Source organism: Canis lupus, chromosome 9, assembly GCF_003254725.2.
Source record: "Canis lupus dingo isolate Sandy chromosome 9, ASM325472v2, whole genome shotgun sequence".
Lineage (NCBI taxonomy): Eukaryota > Metazoa > Chordata > Mammalia > Carnivora > Canidae > Canis > Canis lupus.
In genome coordinates this window covers 6,661,560-6,667,617 of record NC_064251.1, presented here as the reverse complement: position 1 = coordinate 6,667,617, position 6,058 = coordinate 6,661,560, and positions in this window count along the sequence as shown.

Below are 6,058 nucleotides of genomic sequence, written 5' to 3'. Positions count from 1 at the left end.
CAATAGTCTCATGTGAGTCCTGGCCCTGCCAGGTGGCCACGAAGAGCAGCCTGCAGTGAATGTGGGTTTGTTCCTAGTCCTGAGTCCTCTGGGGATCTGAGTGTTGGCTTGGGAAGGATGGGCTCCTGAAAGCTCCAGGCCCGCCTGGCTCAGGGATGCCCAGTGGCCCCGCTCCCTCTAGTCCTTGGCCAAGTGGAGGAGACAGGTGTGTTTTTCAGCAGAGAGATGCTTTCTCCCAAGGGGTCCAGCTATATCACAAACGAGCTTGGAATGGAAGAAAACCAGAGAGCAGAACCTATTGCAGGGAATATCAGAATGACACCAATACATTTCACGCCCACTCTGTCAAGCCACTCAGCTCCAAGCAGGGTGGTTTGGACCCTAACTGCTCAGAATTAAAGGGCCTTAGCCTGTTTCAGAGGAATGACTATCACAGAATCCCCATGTGTTCACTGAGAATTTTTCTAGGATTTAATACATATATTTTTAAAAGATTTTTATTTATTTATTCATGAGAGAAAGAGAGGGAGAGAGCCAGAGACATAGGCAGAGGGAGAAGCAGACCCCCTGCAGGGATCCCAACGTGGGACTCCATCCCAGAACCCCAGGATCACGCCCTGAGCCAAGGCAGATGCGTTCAACCGCTGAGCCACCTAGGTGTCCCTAACACACACACACACACACACACACACACACACACACACATATATTTTAAGATTTTATTTATTTATTCATGAGAGACAGAGGCAGAGACACAGCAGAGGGAGAAGCAGGCTCCATGCAGGGAGCCCAACGTGGGACTCGATCCCGGGTCTCCAGGATCACACCCTGGGCTGAAGGCGGCGCTAAACCGCTGAGCCACCCGGGCTGCCCCCTAACACGTATTTTTAACCCAGTCTTTCCCTTCTCGACCAACAAAGCCTGTTTGATTCCAATTAACTTTTTTCTGGGTTGGAGATTTATTCTAAGGGAGGAAACCGGGCCTCCGGAAACAGCCAAGATGTATGCCAATCCCCATCCCTGCCCCCACAAAGTCTGGGCAAATAGGGATGAGGCAAGAGAGGGGGACAGCCCCTGTCATAGTTCTGCTGCTGCCTGGCATGCTGGAGGGGCACCACTGAATGAGATACTGGGGTTGTGGGAAGGCAGAGCTGGGTCAGGGGATGATCAATACCCCTGCTGAGGACCTGCCAGGGGCCACACCCAGCATTCCGGTTTATACTGGTTTACACTGGCTCCAGGCACTTGCTCACTCCTCACATAAGAGTAGCGAGAAACTGGTGAAATGACTTGCCCGGGGTCATGCCCTCCAACCCTTTGTCACTAAACTTTCTCCAGCCCCATGGGGATGTGCCGAGATCAGGCTCAGGTGCAAGAGACCAGATTTTGTTTCCTGTCTGCTGCGTGCCTTCTGGGCCCTCCCGGAAGCTGCAGCCCCCGCTTCACAGCAGCCACATGAATTATTTAGCATCTGCTCCAGCTGGGTAATGCTCTGACCTCATCCTCATCCTTGGGCTGAGGGCGCGGCTCTGACCTTCCTCTCCTTGGAGAAGGGATATTGATGGATGAAGGCTGGGGTGGTGGGTCCTTCTGTGGGGTGTGGGTGACTGCATGGTCCAGGGAAGGAAGCGAGGACCAGAAGCCAACTGCCCTTTGAGCAGGAGGCGGTTCTGCAGAGAACATGACCTAGGAGCCAGACAGCTATGGGTTTGGATCCCAGCTCTTGCTTCCCAGCTTTGTGACCTTGGGCAGCTCAGTTTCCTGGTCTGTAAAATGGAGGTACTAACAGCCTGAGTTCATATTTCATTTCTAGTTCCTCAAGGTCACTCCGTGAGAGTCCCCCAAGACAGAGCATCCAGGACTAGCTGTCCAGGGCTCTGCCCGCTGCTTTCAAGGCCAGATTTCACTGTGTTCTGGCCTCCAGAGGTGCCATTTTCCCTTTTCTCTGTTGTCCCTCAGGCATGAGGTCCCCAGAGTGGGTGGGATAGCAAGTTGCCAGGATTGGAGGGAGATGCTAAGGAGAGGGACAGACTCTGACTGGCAGGGGTCGGTGTGGTGTTTAAGAGGGTCAAAGACTGAACCGCCTTCAGGCAACAGCTAATGCTTATTGAGCTCCTGATCTGGGGACAGAGAGAAGTACGGCCTGGTCCCTGCCCGCTGGGGGCTAGCAGCCTCACTCCAGGCCAGGGCTGAGTGGACGGGGAGAGCCGGCTCCCTCCTGGATCCCTAACGGTCTGACATCCCGCCTCCACCAGCCGCCCCCACGCTTCCTCGCTCCTCAGAGCGGACCTCGTGGACCTCGTTCTTGCTGGCTCCTCCGACTCGCTTTCCTCATCCATAAATTGCATCCTGGGCAGCCCGGGTGGCTCAGCGGTTTAGCGCCGCCTTCAGCCCAGGGCGTGATCCTGGAGACCCGGGATCGAGTCCCACGTCGGGCTCTCTGCATGGAGCCTGCTTCTCCCTCTGCTGTGTCTCTCATGAATAAATAAATAATATCTTTAAAATATATATATATATTATATATATATAAATTGCATCCTGAGCCTCCAGCTCTGCGTTAGCCCCGGAATCGGGGCCCCCAGCTGTTGAAGGGGACCTCGAGGCACACGCTGTGCTGAGGATGCGCCTGCGGGGCCGGGACTCAAGGGCTGGCCCAGAGCTGGGTGGACGCGCAGCCGCGGGGAGCCGAGTCCCAGCGGCACCGGGGGCCCCTGCAAACCAGGGCCCCGGGGAGTCCCGTTCTGGCTCACCGCCCCCCGGGCGGCACGAAGAAGTCAGCTTCAGCATTCGACGCCCGCCAAGATTTTATAGGGTCCCTAACCGAGCGCTCCAGCCGCGGCCCTGCCCTCCCGGGCTTGGGGCGCACCGCGCGGTGCCCGGCTCCCTCCGCAGCCTCTGCACCCAGCCCGCCGGCCCCCCTCTGCACCCAGCCCGCCGGGCTGGGACGTGGGGGTGCGGTCGACTCGGGGCTCCCACGGCCCTCCTGCGGGGGTCCGCCCCCAGCCCCCGGCCTACCCGAGGCCGCCCCCCGCGCCCCGCCCCCTGCGCCCTCGCCCCCGCCCCTGCGCCCTCGCGCCCCGCCCCCTGCGCCCTCGCGCCCCTGCGCCCTCGCGCCCCGCCCCCGCCCCCTGCGCCCCTCCCCGACATCCCTGCAACCTGATCCCCGCCGCCCGGGCGAGCCGGCCCCGACCGGCTGGCTCCGCTTCCGCGGGCGGCTGGGGGTTGGTGGGGAGGCAGGGCTCGCCGGCCTGGGGCCTGGCCCAGACCCTCTGCTTCCGGCTCAGCCCCCCGTCCGGGGCGGGGCGGGTCAGGGCAGGGGGGGTTGCCGTCGCCTGCGAACTTTTTCCTGTTTCCTCCTAGGCTGTGAGCCCCCGACCCAGGCCGACACCTACAGCGGTCATCCCTGTGTCTCTGGGCCAGCACCCAGCGGGGGCCCAGGCCTGCAGGTCTTGGTTCCCAAGAGGAGGAATCCCCTCGGAGAGGCCCGCTGGGCTCTTGTTTGCATGGTGGGTGCACTGGGGCCTCGGGGCACAGGGTGCCCCAGTGCTGCCCTGAGTCTGCCTGTAGGACAGGGTTCCTCAGCTTTGAACCACTGACATTGGGCCCGGATCATTCTTTGTGCCATGTGTCGTCCTGTGCATTGTAGGATGCTGACAGCATCCCTCCCCTCCACTCGGTGCTCAGCAACAATACCATCCCCTAGTTTTGGACACAACCAAAAGTGTCCCCGGACATTGCCCAGTGTCACTTGGGTGGAGTAAACACCCCTCTGGGGGATTATAGGGGACATAAAGCCTGCTGTAAGCAGGGCACTGAGTCTGAAACAGGGAGCTTCTGCCAGCCAGGACTCTGTGATCCAGGTATTCCTGGATCCCCTTCTCCACCCTGGTTTACAGACCCCCCCAAGGCCCACCTAGAGACTGTGACCCTAAGCCTGAGAACACTTGGGCAGCATGCGACCAGCCAGCTCCTCTCACTGTGCAAACACCTTTTGGGCTCCTGCCCTGATGTGGGTGTTGAGCGGAGCCCTGGCACAGGAAAACTCCGGTGTTTTTCTGCCACTAGCAGTCAGTGTAGATGTGTTAGAGATTGATTGGACGTTTAGGTAGTCAGCCCAGGGTCCCCAGCTAGAAAGCAAAAAAGCCAGGACAGCTGAGACAAAACCGCACTAGCATCCTGTTTTACAGCTTAGCACCACAATAGCATCCTGTCTAACTGCCTCTACAGGAGTGACCTTTGCAAAACATCCTAAGACAAAACAATTCACCGTAAACCGTGGGTCACTATCACAAGTTGAGGCAGTTAGTCTCCAGATGTCAGTCCAAAAGGCCAGCGACAGTGAACAATAACCCAGTAGGTAGACAGGTTCGCGATCAAAGCCCTGATGGGCACACCTCAGCGGCCCTGTCCACAGGAGTCCCACTCAGGATGCTCGAGATAGTTCCTCCATAGAGCTTACAAAACCCTTTAGCTTTGAACACCAAAACAGCAACCCTCTCGGGTCCCCTCCGTCTCTGGGAGCTTTATCCTATCACTCAATAAACTTTGCTGCTCCTCTCTTCTTCCTCTGGTCTACCTCTTCATTCTTCAAAGAAGCACGACCAGGTACCTGGCACTGACGGCACACAAATCCTGTTAACAGTTGGGCATGGGAAAGAGACAGGATGTGTCCATCAAGCAGCCTCAGGGGTTCCTGGATCCGAGGTGGGGCAGCAGGTGCAGTGGGCTGAGGCCACCAGCTGAGTCCTGGGGCTGTCAGCTCGGAGGGTTAGGGGAGCATCCTGGTCAGCTGGGGTTCAGATATGGACCCCTGGGGGCTGACCAGATGTGGCAGGGCTCGGTCTCTGTTGTCTCTTCCCATAGTGGAAGCAAAAACCAGGCACGTACACACATGTGCACGTGCACATACACACACACACACACACACTAGCAATACGCATCGAGGTAGGTGGTAGGGGAGCAGGGTTTGAGAGACGGACAAAAAAATGACTCAGTTCCAGCTAGAGAAGATTCCATCTGATCCTTAACCAGGACTGTTTGGGGGTAGTCATCACAGCCAGGTGCTGGGCAGAAAGAGGGTGAGGGCAGATGCTCTTGGCACCACTGCCACCTCCCCACCCCCACCCTACAGGCAAAGTAGAATTTTCAAAAGAACTCAATCCCATACTTAAAAGAGAAGGTTTTAAAATAAAAATAAAAATAAAAATAATAAAAAAAGAGAAGGTTTTTAACAGTGTCATCCTCCCTTGGATATTCATATATACCTGTATTTGCACAGAGTCAAAAGACACCATAACAGGTTAAAATCTGGGGGGAGGGCGGTTACTGGGGTCCCGCAGATGAGGGTCAAGAAGACTTTCTCCTGTTTCCTTTCTCTCTCCCTCCTTCCTCTTACTCTTTCCTTCTCCATGAAAATCTATTACATATTTAAAAAAATTAATCTGGAAAAAGAAAAGGAACCCCAAGGTGAGCTCACCCTATATTCATCCACAGGTGTTGTCACCACCTGCCCTTCACAAAGGCCAGACCCCAGCAGTCCTTGGCCACACCTCTCACTCTGCACATCCTCCAAGAAAGATAGGCAGCTTTCACCCAGCCAAGATTTTTTCCAGTGCTTTCTCCCCTTGAGCGGACTTTTGAGGAGGCTAAAGATGGGGGGGGGGGTTGGGAAGACAGAGTGTGTTTGCCACACGTAGGTGCGTGGGACCCCCAACGCCCCCTCTCCACCTCCACCTAACCAAATAACTGCAATTTTGAGAAGACTGGGTTAGATTTGTGTCCATGGAACACACAGGAACGCCAACACCGCTTGCAGGGTTTTTATGCAGGTGGCTCATCACTAGAAAGCCTGGTGTGTCCTTCAGGGCAGCGAATACAGACATGAGAATGACGTTTGACCCTTTCATTCATTCGCTCATCAGTTCTCCATCAATATTCATTAAAACCTGTTCCCTGCCACCCTGTCATCAACATCAGTCCCCACCCTGAACCCTGGCACACAATTCCCCCTCCCTGTCATCCGTGAACCCCACCTCCTGTGTCACATCAGCTGCTGTCT